This window comes from Lissotriton vulgaris, chromosome 5 (assembly GCF_964263255.1).
Source record: "Lissotriton vulgaris chromosome 5, aLisVul1.2, whole genome shotgun sequence".
Lineage (NCBI taxonomy): Eukaryota > Metazoa > Chordata > Amphibia > Caudata > Salamandridae > Lissotriton > Lissotriton vulgaris.
This window is the reverse complement of record NC_141693.1, coordinates 1,131,002,537-1,131,021,140: the sequence shown is the minus strand read 5'-3', so window position 1 is coordinate 1,131,021,140 and position 18,604 is coordinate 1,131,002,537. Positions and strand designations below refer to the sequence as shown.

General features: G+C 43.7%; 1 protein-coding gene across 2 annotated transcripts in view; it reads right to left on the bottom strand.

Annotated features, from left to right (window-relative positions):
* The window catches only part of LOC147712093 (caspase-7-like), a 542,812-nt gene that overhangs the window by 83,298 nt on the left and 440,910 nt on the right, over positions 1 to 18,604 (bottom strand). The gene's annotated exons all lie outside the window — the stretch shown is intronic.

Genomic DNA, 18,604 nt, shown 5'->3' with positions numbered 1-18,604 from the left:
CTGCGTGATCATATCGTCCTCAAGTGTAGAGATCCTATTCTCTGCTTCCGATATCCTCTCAGTAATTTCCGAGCAGGACTTTGTGACGCGATGAAGTGAGCTCTGGAGCTTACGACAGGTGCCTTGTGTCTTTTGACTCACAGTCAGAGATTTATCTCGAAGTGACATAAAGGACTCATAGATAACAGTAGGAGAGATATCGCCTGGGGACTCTGTTGGATTGTGCAGATCTTGTCTTGCTATCCCTCCTGAGTCTGTGCCCAAATTGGAAGAGAGAGGGCAGACCCAGACAGGTGCAGCGGTTGAATCACCATGTGTTCCGATAACAGACATTGGTAATTTCTTTTGTACAGAGCATATGCCAGATGTCATGGCCCGATTCCCTGGGTACTGCTCATCCTGATGGGTGCTACTGATCTCGCTCCACTGACCCTGAGGGAATTTCTGAAATCTGAAGTGACTCATCTCCTGATGAGTTTGAGTGATCTGATAAGAGGAAAAAAGTGGTTGCCAGTGTCGCCAGCATCTGCCTCAGACTGATCTTTGGGAATAGGATAATTCCCCTCCATTGACTGGTGTATGTCCCGATCTGACTAGTTTACCTCTGCCTCCAAACCGGCAGATGCAGGCTCTAGCGAGTCTTTTCCAAATACTCTCTGTACTTGATGTATTTGCCCCCCCCCCCCGACACATCAGACAGTTCAGCCACATTGGTCCCAGAGGTGCGCACTGAGGGATTGTCCAAAATATTATCCTGCCTCCCATGAGTCAGATCAGTATCAGCAACAAGTCCAGCAAACCCTGGATCACCGAGGCTCACCTCATCCAGTCACAGCAGCTTCCTCCATCAGGCTCCCTTCCTGCTTCGCATTTTTCCCTTTTGTGGGCAGCAAAAAAATTGCAGGGGTTACTTTCTTTCCTGGCCCAGCAGTACGGTTGCTTTCATATCTCGAAGCACCTCAGCTGCCTGCAACCACTCCATATCTTTGTGTGTCTTAGGCCATTTCCGGGGGCTTCACCAGCCCAGAGGAATCTCCTGAACGCATCTTACTTCCACAAGCGTTTCTCGGCAGCATTTCCACTCTGTCTACCACAGACCGAGCCGGGAATCGACACAGTCCCCGCGGGAGGCACCACACTAACTGAGCACACGGGACCGCCAATGGCAATCCAAAAACCGCCACCCAGCGAACCGTGAGCAGATCCCAGATCAAGCCATACACCGCCAGATGGAATTCAGCGGTAATGCTCAGTTAATCAGCCTCATTGCCGTGCTTGAATGAGCTGCAATAGCTTATTCTGCCAACAGCTCGTCCACCATCTTGCCTCCATTACATATTTCCATCAAGCTGGGGCCTTCTCAAAAGAAATCAAAGACATTGAGCTAGCGGATGTATGGAGACTGAATCATCACAAAGATAGGAATTACTTCTTTCATTCAACAGTTAATCATACCTATACCAGAAATTACAAGACTTTGCTATCCAGCCATATGATAGTAGCCACTGGAGAAGCAGAACATGGATTGATCACAGTCTGGATGTGTTTTCTTGGATTTCAGTTCCCTTTACAAGAAGAGGGAAGCTAGGAATGTATTTGCTACAGAATGCCCTCACTAGAGCATAAATCTCTAAGGCTACTGATAGTACAATGGCATACTAATATGCTGAAAGCAGTCTTGTAGGATGCACTAAAGGCAGTAATTAGAGGGAAGCTGATGGTTCTGGTTGCTGTGGCGTAGAGGGAAAAAACTGTACTACAGTCTCTCCTTAAGCAAAATTAAAAACACAAGAAATAAAGCAATAAAGCTCTGAGTGCACAGCTGACTTGAGGGCTTTGAACTCACAAAGGCATCACTTGAGTACTGATGGATAACACATTCAAAATGGTATTGTAGGATCTTAAGAAAAAAATGCATGAGACCAGCTACAAACCTCAAAGGCAGAGGGTGAATAGACTTAAAGCTGAACATAATGAGGTGACGTATGTGGTATTAGAAATAGTGAATTAAGATTCGTTTTTAAAAGAAAAATGAATCAAACATGTTTTCTTCCTATTGTGTTACCGTTTGTGCCAACAGCCACAAAGAGGAGGAAGCACAAAAAACATTCCTTGCATGATGACGTTTCTGTAGCTGACGCTGCTTCAGGCTCAAGGGTTAGGCTCAAGGATTAGACTCTCTTGAAGCTGAAGGAAAGACATTAAGGAAGAATAACACATTCACAGGCCTGCATGGCTACAGTTACATTTCCATCAAGATTTACCCGAACAAGAAAGAAGTGTTCTAATCATTCTCATTTGCTCAGGGAAATCCTCCAACTATGGAGGAAGTGACAGTAGTGGCTATCCCAAAATTCATTACGTTGCTAAATGTCAACATTAAAATAAATATAAAGGTATGCTCATTGTTGTTACCCCCTTGATCCTGGATAATCATTCAGACCTCGTCTTGGGGAGGCAAACAACTGATAATGTCCAAAGCCTAGTTCACCTTGTGGAAAAACAGAAGCCTAGACAGCACTATATAGGTGCATATTTAAACAAATCAGACCCCTTGTGCATGCCTGGCCATCGTTTTGCTGCATTTGATGCCTGTGATCCTTCAATTCAGTTAATATGTGCGGCGTTTTGTACTTGTTATATGTGCACACAACACTTCCCACATGTTATCAATAAATGCTCCCTCCCCTGCTTGAGTAGCTAGAAAACACACCCAGCTGTTGAACAGGGCTCCTCACGTATCTGAGCACCAGTCCTGTCCTCTGTCTTTATAGTAAAGCTCTCAGACATTCACTGTGCACTTATTAAGTGTGTAGCGTTTTCTCTCTGTTCCAGAGAACACATTGATTTTGGCAATGAATGTACTCCCTGAGAAAAGCTGTTTGCACGTACCTGCATGGGCAGCAGGGAGGCCAGTGCCAGCGCCAGCCAGCACTACCAGACACAGGCCAGTACTTTCCTCTGTGCACTCCCGGTGCTGCCAAAGGAACCGACGTAATACAAACAGTGCAAGGATCAGGTTATTTACATGTAAAAAAACTGTAATATGAATATATTATAATATATTATAAACCATATGAACTCACTGAACTGCTCTGGTAGTTCTTTTTCTTTGCACTTTCAGGTATTATTTTGTGCGCAAGGTGTAGAGGCAGCTTTATATTCAGTTGCTTCTAATTTTGGAACTTGTGCACTTGCTGCCTCCTTCCTGCCTGTTGGCTCTGCGACATCCAGACATGGTATGACCCCGCTCTATCCTACGTTACACTTTTGCCAGCAAATTTTGCAAATACCAAAGAAACTCGTTTTGATAGCATATTTTCAAATACCACGTATATTTTAAAACGCACCATTTTTCACATTGAACTGTATTTTTATGGCGCCAGTGCTTCCCTGTTTTCCCCGCGCTGCACACCTCCGCAACTAGACAACCACGACCCTTGTTTTGGTCACGAGAAGTTCAGATGATTGTTATTTCAAAACACGAGGTAATGTTATGCTGCAACTATGCACACAGGCTCCTAAAACGGTGTTTCCCATATGCAGGACCACAAGCTTGGGGAATTCAAAATGGGGCACAGACATACGCAGGTTGCACAGAGGCACAGAACTAATGGTCTATGCCGATCTGTGCATATCTGTGTTTGAATTAATGTAGGACATTTTGGCTTTGGGGTATGGCATTAGACTTAAATGTGTCAGTTCAAATAACATTTTATTCTGATTTTTTTGTATGCAATATTTACCCTCTGTCCTGAATATTTACGGTTACTGCCCAGATTTACCTCCTTCCCAGGTAGTAACCCTAGTATGTCTCCATCTAGTATCCTGGAGCCGCATAACATGTTGGACAATTATTTGGCTTCTGGACTTTTCCCAATCATTGTCATCTCAGTGGAGTTTTGCAAATCATTAGGATGCCCAGTGAAGCTGTGCTGACAGGTAATAAAACCCAAAGCCTGAAGCTCAGACTCCACCAGTTGGTGGACAGAGTTTATGTAATGCAACCCTGTCTCTTGAAAGGCTCCACCATACAGAGTAAGATGTAGTCATGCCAGCTAGGAGGGTCTACTTGTTCTCCACTTTACAGGAGAGAAAGAGAGCTCCTCTCACAGTGCAACTGTATTATGGACCGCGCCATCACATTTTGCCGAGAAGACAAAAGTGGCAAGCTCCCACAATGCATCATGTAATTAGCTTCAACGGTACTTTGTTCTGGACTCACAGTTGTAAAATCACTGACTGCATTGACCAGAGAGGGGTTACTGGCAGGAGGGTCAAGATCTGTATTATCACACATTGCCAAGAGTAAAGGACAACTACCAAGGCACAATGCTGAGTGGTCAGTCACTGCAAAAGATCCTCTTGATTGGTGAGTTTAGATACTTATTCACACATCATGGATACACTCTGTCACTCATCCTTGCTTTCATGCACCCCACCCACTCCTCCACCCTTTGACTCATTTTTGGCTTCACCCCCTCGTTGGTGAATAATACTGCATGACTGCAAACCCATCATTCAACAATGAACGTACAATTTTAATTTTATATGCTTTTATGTCTGATTGTTGTTTAATGTGCAAATGTGTGTAAATGTCTGCTTTTGCCTGCTCTATGAAAACCTCGTAACAGAAGTGAAGCGGGACGAGTATGCCCGCTCAAGTGATTATTCAGTCTTGCCATGACATATTCTAGGAAATGCAAAAGACCATGTGGCGCAGATTAAAAGAGGAGTCAATAAGGATGGGAAGAACGCTTCTGTTACCCGCTGCTTCCACACATTAAGTTTAAAGCTACAGTTGCTTTTCCAAATGCCATCATTACTTAAACTCCCAAGTGTAGTGACTGTGGCACCCGCCAGCACTATACTTTGTAGCACATACCTGCACGCACCTGAAGGGCGGGCTCGCCTGAAGGCTTGAATAAACGAGTGCAAGACCACTCGAGGAGGAGAGACTGTGCCGTCAGCAGGTGTGGAGAGCCCAAGCTAGCTCAGCGAAGGTCTTCATGGAGTTGTTCTACGGGGCACCACCTTAGTAATCCCCAGGATCCTTTAGGAGAGGGTGGTCTGTCTGGTGCATCAAGGGCACCAAGGGATAGCCAAAACCAAAGCCTGGCTCAGAAGCAAAGTCTGGCTCCCTGGCATGGACAGGATAGTTGAAGAGGTAATTCGCACTTGCTACTCCTGCAACTTCATGGGAAGCGATCCGGCACCGCATCCGGCGATCACTGAAGCACCACACCCGGAGCCCTGGACCCGAGTGAGCATAGACTTTGGGTCATTCCCTGACGGACGGAGCACCCTGGTCCTCATTGACTCCCGCTCAAAGTTCCCTGTGATGGAATTGGTGCCGTCAACAGCTTTTCCCCATGTCCATGCCGCGCTCAATCGTGTCTTCGCAATTATGGGGTTTCCAGAGGAAATCAAGTCAGATATCTGTTCAACCTTCAAAGGGAGAGAGTTCCAGGAGTACCTGTCATCCCGCGCCATTCGACATCGGAAGATCACGCCACAGTGGCCGCCAGCAAATGGAGAAGAGGAACGCTTCATGCGGACTCTAAACAGGGCTCTCAGGATTGGCGTCGAACAGGGTGGTGATGTTTAACACTGCCTTCAGCAGTTTCTGAGTGCATACCATCAGACAGCGCTTCAGGAAAGTTCTTCGAGACAGTATCCCTGCTGACGCGTCTTGGAATCTGCCCGAGCTAGATCAGGAGGCTGCCCAAGCCAGAAGAAAAGGTACCAACCTCAACATCTCTAGTAACAACTGCCCGGTGTGCAAACTATACACATTCTATCACCCCCCTGGAGACAACTTCCCCATCATCGAACAATTAATGGAAATCATCTCTGGCAATGCCGATTCCTTTCTGTCCCCCGTCTACCTCGGTGATTTCAACCTTCACTGGTCTAACCCTAATGACCAACTGGTAACATGCCTCAAATCTTTCTTGAGTGATCACGAGCTGATTTAACATTGTGACGGCCAACCCATAATAAAAGAGAAACTCTGGACCTCATCATCACCAAAGAACACAACACAATGGTTACCATCACCCCTTGCGATTGGTCCGACCATCACAGCATCTTCTTCCATATTAACATGGAGGTGTCTCTGAGGAAGGCTCAACCAAGGAAATCGAAGATTTGGAAAAGGGACCTCAGGGATATCAACATAGCTGATCTTGCAAACCAATGTAAATCTGCCTTATCTTTCCAAGTTGACATGTCTGAGGCTTACGTACTCACTGATTTCTACAACTCTATCATCTCTAACATCATGGATTCCATTGCTACACTTCAATAAAAAAATGCCTCATCAAAAATATCTAAACCATGGTTCAAGTGCAACCTAAACTCAGAACGTCGCAACCTTAGGGTAATCGAACGATCCTGGAGATCCAAACCATCCTCGGACCAGTTAAAAATCCTTAGATCAGTAAGGAGCTCCTATAACATACAAATCAAGAGAGCTAATGCGGACTATTTCAGATCCCAACTCAATCAAGCTGCAAATCGCCCCAAGAAACTTTTTGAACTGGTTAAACAACAATCGGTTGAAGCACCAAACCGCTCTGACTCCGAAGTCAGCCCTCCCTCATGTGACGATCCGGCTTCCTTCTTCAGTGATAAATCTAGGCTCCTCAACATTGATTTGGAGACCAGGTGGTCTCTACTGTTATCAAATGGGACTGCACCCCGGCCCTATTAGACAAGATTGAACCGATGAGTATGGCATCAAGAACAATGCCTTCTGGGACACCTTTACCCCCTCCGTGAAACAGACATTATTAAGGTTCTACAGAGTATTAACCCATCAAATCACTTCAGTGACCCGCTGCAACCTTCCATCTTCAAAGAAATCAAAGATGTAATCTGTCCCATTTGGACAAAGATTGTTAACGCGTCTCTGTCACAAGGAACGATCCTGGAGTGCCTAAAAGCAGCTCAGGTAACACCTATTCTAAAAAACACTCCAGCAGACAGCACTGACCTCATCAACTTTTGCCCTATCTCTAACATCCCCCCACTAGTCAAACTCCTAGAAAAATGCACCCAATTGCAACTCTGTGCTCACATCGAAAATTTGAGCTTTCGCAGTGGGCACAGCACCGAATCGGCTCTCACTCACGTCATGAATGACATTTTAAAAATGCTTGACCAAAATGAATCATGCCGCCTTATCCTCCTGGAACTTTCCTCTGTGTTTGATATTGTTAATCACGACAACCTCCTATTAATTCTAGAGCATAGGATGGGCCTATCTGGCACAGTGTTGCAATGGTTCTCGTCCTTCCTCCGGCACAGATCCCAAAGAGTGAAGGCGAACCACTCTTTCTCCCAGCCATCACCAGTATACATGGGGATCCCAGAAGGGTCTTCCCTATCTCCCATACTCTTCAACCTGTTCTTGGAACCATTAGCTAATGCTCTAAATTCCATGGACATTCTCTTCCATATGTATGCGAACACCCAACTTTATCTGAAAGTCTCCCCGACAACATCATTTCACTCAACACTACCCTATTGACTTCTCAAAACTGGTTAACTGACAACCACCTCCTGCTCAAAACTTCCAAAACAGAATTCCTTCTCATTTCTCCTTCGAATCACACTCCTAAGTTAGACCCCTGGATGTACCACCTCACCACCTTCAACTGCTCCCCCCTCATTATTGACTCAGCTAAATCTCTCGGAGTCACCCTGGACAAGCCCTTGAACATAAATACTCATAGTAGCAATGTTTGCAAGGAAGCTAACCACCTGATGAGGACATTCAGGAATCTTAAACCTTTCATCCCAACAGCTGACTTCAAGCAAGTGGTCCAAGCGCTGGTTTTGCTGAGGCTAGACTATGGCAGTGCTACGCGCTATGGTCTCCCCAAATATACCTTGGCCCCACTAAGGGCCTCATTGAATGCGGCGGCCAGATTGGTCAAGGGTACCAAAAGAAATGCGCCCATCTCCCCAGTCTTAAAATCACCAAACTGGCTACCCTACGATGCAAGAATACAGCTAAAGATTGCCTGCCTATCACACAAAGCCCTCCATTTCAAAACCCCCAGTTTTCTAGCGTAAAAGCTGGAGCTATACAGAGGCGTAGACCCTCTAGGAGTGCTAACTCCCTCCTCCTGAAACCTCAGGACTTTCGTAAAAGGAGAACGTGTCACCAAACTTTCTCCGGCTCAGCTCTGAAGATCTGGAACTCTCTCCCACCAGAAATACGGAGAATCTCTTCCAAGCTTACTTTCAAAGTGGAAGTAAAAAGATTCCTTATGAACAAGTTCCTACCCTAATAGGGTGCTGGATTGTCTGCTCTAATGCATTGGACTTTTACCTTTAAGCCCTGCGCTGGATGTTATTTTTTTTCCCTCTTTTTCTTTCCTCCTTCTCGAATCATTTGCCCCCTCCTAGTTCGCTATGTACCAGTTGTTATCTTACTCTTTGTTGACCCCTTCATTTGTATCCGTTCTTGTGCTGCGAGTTTTATTTTTATGTGCTCTGTTTGGTATCCCGATTTGACACATGTACTGCAACTTTTACCTTCCTCTCCCTCCAATGGTAAAGCGCTCTGATATCCCTCAGGATCATGTTCGCGCTATATAAAACGTTATAAATAAATAAACGACAAAGCAAGACAAGCACGTTGGGCACAACCGATGGACATTCAAGTAGGAGATCGAGTCAATGTGAAGGACCGATACTAGGGATGGAAGTATCGCACTCCGTACGAGCCGGAGGTGTGGGAGGTCATCAATGTGCAGGGGACCATGGTGTCTGCCATGCGCAGGTCTCAAGTGGTCACCCGAAACGTATCCTGGTTCAAGAAGGTGGGGGCCAGCCTAACACCAACGGGTGAAGAGACGGAAATTGAAGAAGGAAGAGATGAAGTGATGTCACCAAGCACCCCACGGAGCTGTCAGGCAACGGCTCCCCAATGTCCGGATGGAGGATCACCGGCTGATGAAGAACAGACAAACCCTGAGTGCAAGACCCCAGTCATCAGAAGTGGGCGCTGGGGCAACAGGAGGAGAAAACATCTCCCTGAGCAGAGGTATGATCTTCGGCCGAATCCTGCCCCCAGCCAAAGACTAAGAGACTTTGCGTGCCATGTGTACCAGAACTGAATGTGCAACATTAAAAGATCTTAGCATCTAAAAGTTTGGAGGGCTGTAATGACGGTGCCACCCGGCCCGCACTATACTTTGTTGCACATACCCGAACGCCCCCGGAGGACGGGCTCGCCTGAAGGCTTAAAAAAAAGAGCGCAAGACCGCTCGAGGTCTTTGGCTCACAGATGACATCCTGACTGTGTCTGTGTCCGTTATTTGGTGCTGCGTGTCCATGTCAGAAGCCTAGCCTCAGCGCAGCGAGTGACCAGCTAGGCCTGGTCACCACACCAAGGACATTCTTGCTGCAGTATATCACTGACAGGACATACAGGATACTCTTCATTTTCATCCTGCTTGTAAATGTGCTCACTCGGCAGATCTGGACCACACCTCGGATGGTCTGGACCGGGAGAAGCCCTTCGTTGTAATGCATCTAATGTCTTTCTAGTGTCCAAACAATGGCTGATTCAAAGGGTGCCATGAATAATCGCACATTCATGTTTTCTTCCTGATCACCCTCTCAATGTAATGCCATAACCAATTTTTACCATATGGACCATTTTAAATTGCACATCAAAAAATGGTTACAAAAATGGTGGAGTAAGAAAGGCGTTTATCTAGGGAGAACAATGACAAATGTTATGCTACAATGGAAAGAAAGTGCGTATTTTCATGGCTGTTGGGTGCGTTGAGACAATTCATATTTTACTTGTAATAAAAGCTTCCCAGTATAAGGAGCCCTTCAACTTCTATCTTCTTCTGCCCTCTGTCTGACCAGAACTCAATTTCTTACACTGCGCCTCCGGTCCAAAAACTCGGCCTCACTGCTACCGCCGCAACGACACCTGCCGTAAAGGAAACAAACCCGGTCCTACGGCTCCGCAACTCGGCTTCAACAACACCCGCAAGGAAAACCTGTAGCAAGATAAAGTAGAAAAAGGTTCCGGGCCACTGCAGGCCGGGTATCCTATCCAGTGGGGAGCCAGAACAAGAGACTGTTCTGCTCCCCACAATCCCCTGGCCGCTCTGAACCGGACTGCCTGGACACAGGCCTAACTTTTGAACCGGAACGCCTTGCCCTGGTAAGTTGTCCAGGGGGTGGGAGCGCTGCGTCATCGACTGGCGCGGTGACCTCCCTCCCCTCTCCTGCCCCGGGGACTGATGCGACCACTAGAATGGCGGCACAGGCTATGCTAGCCCTCGGCCTTGCCCAGAATCCCAGGATGCTTGAGCCTCTCACCAGACTCGAACCCGCTTCCCCAGCTTCAGATCTGCTGCTCTAGCCGTTGAGCCACACCCTACATAGCTCGTACTTTTCTGAGGAGTCAGCCAATATTACAGTGCTTCTGTTGTGCACAGAATATTCTCGTAATAGATGTGTCTTATCACAGCATGGCAAATCTTTTTTAAGAAATTGCCTAACCACAGCTGCAACTATGTCACTAGGAACATTTTAGTTTTAAACTGAAACATGAGGTAATGGTGGTGGAGGGCACCGCACAGAGTGAAGCGCGTAGCTGCATCTATGTTGAAGCACATAGTTGCATCTATGTTGAGTAAAGCTTTTTTTTTTTTAAACAGCGACATGAGGTAATGGCGGGGAGGGCACCGCAAGACAGGAGCTGGACTTGTAGCACAGGGAAGGCCTGCAGTTGAAGGAAAAGAGTTTTTCCAACCATCAGAGATGCCCTCAAAGATAAAGTAACTGTACTTGGACAGTGCGCTCTCTGCAGCCTTCAAGGGAAGTGACATATGGGCTGCAGGAACCAGTCAGGAGGCAGTAAAGAAGAGCGACACTAGAGTCAGCATATGGTAAGTAGCAGGCGTTAAAAAGTTGTTCTATAGATAACAGCAGGTCTTGATGCTCGACCTAAAAATGATGGCTTAAAACAAGAGTATTTTTGGTCTCAAACAGCATACTTTATTATAGTAGTTCCCTGCACTGAAGGGGACTGGTGTGTGCGTGGATGTTCTCCTTGGGAAACAGCCAAATGCTGTCACCCACAAAGAAGTCAGTCAATGGCTGAAGTGATGCTGAGGTGTGCAGAAGAAAAAGTGGTTGGCACAATAACAGGCCAATGGATGAAGAGGGCCTACTGAAAGTCACAGTAAGTAAGTATAGTAGATCTGTAATGTTAGTGAAATCAAAATGCTTTGGCTAACGTCAAACCTAAAAAAAGTGTGCTGGAAAGTTAAAATGTCATAAAAAATATCAACAAGTGTTCAGAGAACCTCCTATGGCAAAGCAGAAACAAACGGAAAAGAACATGTTTTCAGTGGAGTACTCAGCGCACACTCCACATTGAATTTCTTTTTTTTTGTGTTGAAATTTTTTTATTAAAGGTTTCAGATGAAAATACAGATACAAGTGTAATAATACAACAGAATAAAATATTGGCAAATGAGAATATTACAAGTGGAAAGGAAATGTGCATAGAATAGAACAAATATGAGGAAACAAGAATAGCATATATTCCACAATACTGTATGCAATAATAATAAGAGGAATAATAAGGAAATTATATTGTAAAAGAAAAAAAAAAGAACAAAAAAAAGCAAGATATAGAAAAGAAATAGAAAAAAAAGGAACCCCAGAGTAACAAGAGCAGAAATTAGGAGAATTGGTACAAAGGAAGGGGGACAGTGTCAGTAGCAAAATAAGAGGAAGAGGATCAAAGACAGAATAAAATTAAGAAGGAGCAGTATGAGGAGGAGAAGAAGGAAGAGAGTGAGAGTCATCGGTCACAGAGGTTTCCAGGAAAGGGGACCAAATTTGGATAAAAATGGGAGCCTGATCTTGCAAATTATAGATTATGCGTTCATGGAAGGCTGTTTGCATCATTGCCACCAACCACTCTTCCTGAGAAGCAGACAAGGGAGATTTCCAATGACGGAGTATACAAATTTTGGCCGTAGCCAAAGCAGTATGGAGAAGACGAAGTTGTGGTTTGGAAAGTTTAGAAAAACCACGAAAATCATATAAAATAATGTTTGCAGGCGTAAAAGATAAAGGTAATGACATCGTAGTAGCCAATGTCTTCCGCACAAAAAGCCAAAAAGATCTAGTACGGGGACATTCACAAATAATATGTGTAATATCACATCCGGAGGCAGAACATCTCAAACACAAAGTATGTGGTAACAGTTTAGCCTGGTGCAACTTAACAGGAGACCAATGCCATTCATGGATAATTTTAAAAATACAGAATTTGAGACCGGCTTCCCGAACCCCTTTATGCAATCCTTCTAAAATTTGATCCCATTGAGTATTGGAATATACGACTGATAAACGGGATTGCCATTTCAACTGAAGAACTTGTGAAAGAGGTTGAGAAAATAGAGGGTGCAAAAATGTCTTGTAAAGGCCGGACGTCACACCTTTAAGATTGCCCCATAATTGCAAATAATACAAAATAGGGGATACTGAGAGTAAATCAGGTGGAGAGCCTAAAAGTTTTGTGATAGCTTGTTGAAGCTGAATATATTTACAGGATTGTGTAGGTGGTAAATGAAATTCTTCACTAAGTTGGGGAAAGGGTTTAAAAGTTCCATCATGAAAGAGTTGATCTATAGATGTGACACCAGCCTCCTGCCACAAAGGCCAGGACAAAGTGCGACCACTAATGCGAATAGTTGAATTAAGCCATAAAGGAGCTTTAACATGAACTTGTGAATTAGAGTGAAGTACACAATGGCTTCTCTGCCAAGATTTATACATTGCAGATAAAATAGGGTTCTTTGGATCAGAAGAACTGGTACACTTGCCATATAGAAGAGACAAACCAAGGCCAGGAATCAGCAGATGACGTTCAAGTGGAACCCACTGAGGTATGTCCTTAGATTTAGGCAGAAAAATAGTAAGTTGTGAGATATGAAGGGCAAGTGAATAATGCTCGATGGAGGGAAGACCTAAGCCCCCGTGTAGTTGATGAGCCTTTAATTTTGCCAAAGCAAGGCGTGGTTTGACCATACCCCAAATAAAAAGTTTTGTTTTGGAGTCAATGGACCGAAGAGTAGTTAAGGGAATGTGGAGAGGCAGCATGGGACAATCCTAGAGCTTTCCATTTATCAAACTCTCTTTGCATCTGCGCGATTAAAGGAGTCAAATTATCCGTGATTATATTATCCAAACCTCTATTAATTAATATTCCCAAGTATTTAATCCGGGATGATTGCCAATGAAAAGGAAAGCAAGAGATTGCTGCTTTTGTAGTACCAATGGACATGGGCATTGCTTCACTTTTATCCCAGTTTATCTTGTAACGGGAAAAAGAAGAGAATCATTGATGATATGGAGAAAACGGGAAGAGAGCGGGGAAGATCAGTAAGTGTGAGAAGAATGTCATCTGCATATAAATAAATTTTAGAATGACCAATTGGAAGAGGGACACCTACAATTTCAGCAGATTGTCGTAGTGCAGCAGCCAAAGGTTCCATTGCTAGGAGGAAAAGAAGAGGGGAAAGTGGACAACCTTGACGAGTACCACATTGAATTGGGAATGGGGAAGATAGAAAACCACCGTAGTTAACTTAAGCGGATGGGTTATCATAGAGCAATCACACTTTATCTATAAACTGATCGCCCAATCCAAACCTTTGCATGACTGTAAAAAGGTACTCCCATTCAATGCGATCAAATGCTTTTTCAGCATCCAGGGAAAGAAGTAGTGCATCACCTGAAAAATGTTTAGCTGACCACAAAGCATGAGATAAAGTACGCAAATGGTTTCGAGATGATCGACCGGGAACAAAACCTACTTGTGAATTATGAATCAAAGAGGGTAAAACTTTACGAAGACGCGATGCAAGAATACTAGCTAGTATCTTAACATCAGAATTCAAAAGAGATATAGGCCGATAACTACCACACAATAAGGGATCTTTGCCAGGTTTTGGTAGTACAGCTATAATGGCTTTATTGGAAAGAGAACCGAAAGAAGATTCCTCAACAGCTTCTGTAAATGCGGCATGTAAAGTATCAATCATACTTTGACCAGTTCATTTATAAAATTCAGGAGGGAAGCCATCATCTCCCGGGGCTTTATGATATGGCAAGGCAGTTATAGCAGAGGAGATCTCATCTTTTGTAACGGCACCATCTAGTAGAGCTCTATCATCATCAGAGAGTCGTGGGAGATGTACCATATCTAAAAATGTGGACATTTTGAGTTTATCTATATGGGTGCTTGGAGAATAGAGAGATCTACAAAAGGAAGCAAATTCTTCAACAATTTCTTGTGGCCTAGTAAGTATATCACCGCAGTCTGATGTGATAGCTGGAATTGCCATAGCAGCCTCCCTCTGGCGCAGTTGTGCAGCTAATAACCGACCAGCTTTTTCTCCCTGTTCGTAGTGTCGCCCTTTCATTTTTTGTAAGGCATATTCAGCCTTAGAAGTAAAAAGACTATTAAGGGACATTCGTGCCTGCTCCAATAATTTACGATTCTGGAGGGTTGGTTTAGAGATATATAATTGAGAGAGCAGTTGAATGTCCTTCTCAGGATCTACTTGTTTAACAGAATTTTTTTTGTTAAAAAGAGCGGCATCACGCCTCAGTTGACCTCTAATGGTCGCCTTAGCAGCTGCCCAGACCGTTCTCTTAGAGGAGATTGAGTCCTCATTTATACTGAGATAGTCCCGAAGGTGCGACTGTAAAAGAAATTTACCTGCTGGCGTTTTATATTTGTTTATATTCAATCACCACGGTTTGCGTCCCGGACTAGAGAGATCTAAATCAAGAGACAAGAGAACAGGGGAATGATCAGATATGGCCGCTTCTAAAATCATCAACTCTGAAACCAACTGTAAAGCTTTTTGCGAGAGAAGAAAATAATCAAGACAGGAAAATGTGCCGTGGGTGGAAGAAAAGAATGTAAATTCTTTATCCTGTGGGTGGCAAAGCCTCCAGTGATCAACGAGACCATTATCGGTGAGAATGTCACACAAAATGGCTCTATCTGAAGCGTTAACAGTATCAAGACAACCTGTTTTGTCAAGGGCAGGATCTGGGGCAAGATTCCAGTCCCCTCCAATGAGAAATTGAGAGGCATTTATTTCTGTGAGAAGGCGATTCATTCGAAGGAAAAATTGTTTTTTGGAACCAAGTGGAGCATATACAGAGCCAAGACAAATAAAAGAGTATCCAATTTTCAATTTAACAAAGACCATGGCTACACCACACTTACGAACAGGATCAGAGTTGGTGGGATCAGGTTTGGAAATACTACTATGAATAACTTTTCCAACCGAATCTCTGCTGAGTTTATTAGATTCAATCTCATCCAAATGTGTTTCCTGCAGTAAAGCAATATCCACACGTTTAGAGTGTAAATATGAAAGGACTTTCTTGCGTTTTATATAATGGGTGAGACCATGAACATTCCAGGAAATCCCTGATAAAGGATGAGTAGAAGACATGATAGTAGGATTCGCCAATGAGAGAAAGAAGAAGAAAAGAAAGAAGTATATGGAGAAAAAAGGAGAAAAATGTTACTCTGGAGAACGAAAGACAATGTGTGTAAAAGTTTGAGAAACTCATAAAAAAGAGATAGGAGGAGAAGGAAAAGAAAGGAGAAAAGAAATGCGAAAGGATTTAGAAAAACAAAATGGATACCTGAAGTAGAAAAAGTAAGGAAAAGGTATTAGAAGTGAAGAAAGGACAAAGTAAGAAAATAAAGAATGAACGGAGACTGTGACCCGCGGGTCTGGGTCACTAGAGCAGCACCCAGGGGGCCCGGGACCCCATCCGAGGAAAGAAGAATAGGGATCAAACTAACAAAGGATAACCTGGAATATATGAAACACAGTAAAATAAAATAACATTTTCAGAGCCATGAGTAACCACAATATAATATCCTGAAACACAAAGTCATGAAATAAAGAAAATCATTGACATCGCGATATGAGGACAGTACGATAAGAGAATAATAAAATTGCAAGAAATGAAGATCAGAGAAAATGAAATAAAAGAAAACATGATACATAACAGAAGGAATGTGAAAGAAGAAGTTAGAGAAGTATAGAAGACAAAATATAGGAAAAAACAGATATTATGATGCCATAGAAGAAGAAGAAGAAAAATATAGATCAAAAAAAGAGGGGGGAAAAACACAGATATTAAAGCAGGGGAATAGAAATAAGAAAACGACAATACTTAGTGTGAGATACATTAAACAATTAAGGAAAAATGCATTGTCGCGTTCTAATCTAGGACCCTGATCAATACTGTGACCTTATGCCCCTATACGGCTATAATCCATTTATTCCCCTATAATGGCATAACCGATCAAAAGCAATATTCAGAAACTCGTCTCTGGCCTCACACGTTCAGAGCCACATTTCAGAATCACTTCCTCTGCAGCTTCCTTTGCAGCTCATTAGTGCAAATGACACAGCAGAAGCCACTATCTAAGATTCCTAGATTACACTCCAAGTTCTTCAACAAGATAAAACTCAGCAACCTGGGAAAGCCCCACTTGCTATGTTTTGATTAGTAATAGAACTCTAATGAGCACTGAGAGACGATCACTTCCTAGTGACATCTTTATTGACGTCTTATGTCCAAAAACTTACGTCAAACCAGGCACCTTTCCGGTATAAATATTACCAACGTTGCCTTAAGCAAAGGCTGATGCAGCTGATCCTAACACGGCTGCTACTATCGCTACTGCTATCACAGCTAAAGAGCGAACGATGGTGTGGTGCACATAGGAGCAGAACAGCTGTCCCCTGAAGAGCCCAGCAGATGCAAGCTGCCCGCGGACGCTGCCCCTCCTCCTCTTCCTCGACGGGCTGAGAGAGATGCTGTCTTTTCTCCTGCCGAGAAATCCAGCTCCGGCGTTTCCAGCCTACTCGTGCGAGTGACTGGGATAACAAGTCCTGAGAGGAGATACAAGACCTCCAACATTCTATTCCCGAGGTATGCTGTTGACTAAACCCTTAGAGAGAATTCTTGAAGCAAACCTTGGCAAAACCAACTTAACTAAAACTGCTACTTACTTACTCCCCTCCCAAGTATTAGGCTTAGGTCAGGTACACTGGGGTAGGCGTAGTTAGAAGCACCAGTTGAGTACGTTAGCCCAATGTATATATGTTTGTATATATGTTTTATTCATTTTAAACCATTGTATGGCTAAGAAAACATATCAATGCTTTTACAGTATTATTTCGCAATCCTCATTTTACTGTACGCACTTTTTATAATAACAAGTCTTGCAATTGTGGCAATTCATTTCTCTTGCACGAGAAGAAAGACTGTTCAATAAATAATACCTTTTTATTGAAAGCGCCCCGTCTCTCTATTCTCTGCATATTGGTGAAAGTAATCTGCACAAAACTGACTGAGTAAAATAACTGTCTATTGTTTCACACGACTCTAGAGATTGACTCTTATTCTAAGGAGCAAAGTTGTCATGTTTATGCGGTTGTTGGAAAACTGAATCCCTTTTTGTCTGTACCAGGGAAGCTGATCACTTCCTATTCAGAGAAGAAAGTTTCCAGTGACCTCTGAGCTAGTTGGTAACAAACCCAATTAAGTTTAGCATAGTCAGTAGAGACCCGGAAGATCCGCACTTCTATGTCTATACTACTGTTTATGTTATTCCAATGCGCAGGGCCTATTGGGAAAATAGGAACTACACTACATGGCGCCCAACGTTTGGTAAGGCGATAAAACTAACGCAAGACGTTAGAGTAACTCAGTCGTGCATTTTTCACAAACCCCTTTCTCCCGTAAATACTCCAATAGACGTCTGGAGTGGGTGAAAGGTTAAAATCCGCCCGAACTTAATAGGAAGAGATTCCTATGTAGAGTTTCTGGTTTATTCAACGTTGAAGGATACAGTGTTCCAAAATATTGTGCACCTAATCTTTGTCTCCTTGGAGACCTGCTCTGCAAAAACATGCATTTTTCACAATGTCAGTAGAAGACAACGGAACCACTGCACCAGCATTAAATGCGACTCAGCAGGCTCCCGATGGAAATAACGATCCGGGTGTGATAATCATCCCGGCACATTTAAGAAAATCTATAACGTCAAAACTTATAGAAAATGGACTGACCACACAAGGTGGCACAGTGGTCTTCGTGATAGAGGCACACAAATATCGACAGACAGAGGTATTCTATTCATGGATAAAATTTCCAGCGGCAAACGCTGCAACAAACTAGTTCCACTATTACAAAATAGGGGAACCACCAGAAGAGTACGCTCCTTTCGAGGAGATTGAAATCCCATTAAAATACCAAGAGCATTTGCTCTGGTTTAAAGGCGCCCTAAAACATAACGATCATATTACCAGGCTCGGTCCACTAGGCAGACCAGGAGCAACGTGGCCGGTTCTAGCCAGCTACACACCACATCCGGACATTGATAAAATGTCAAGTGAAGAACTCTTAGTTAAAATAAGAGAATTAACAAAGGCATATAGAGAGTTAGTAAAATTATTTATTAAAAATAATTCAAATACTCCTAAAAAGAGCTGGGATG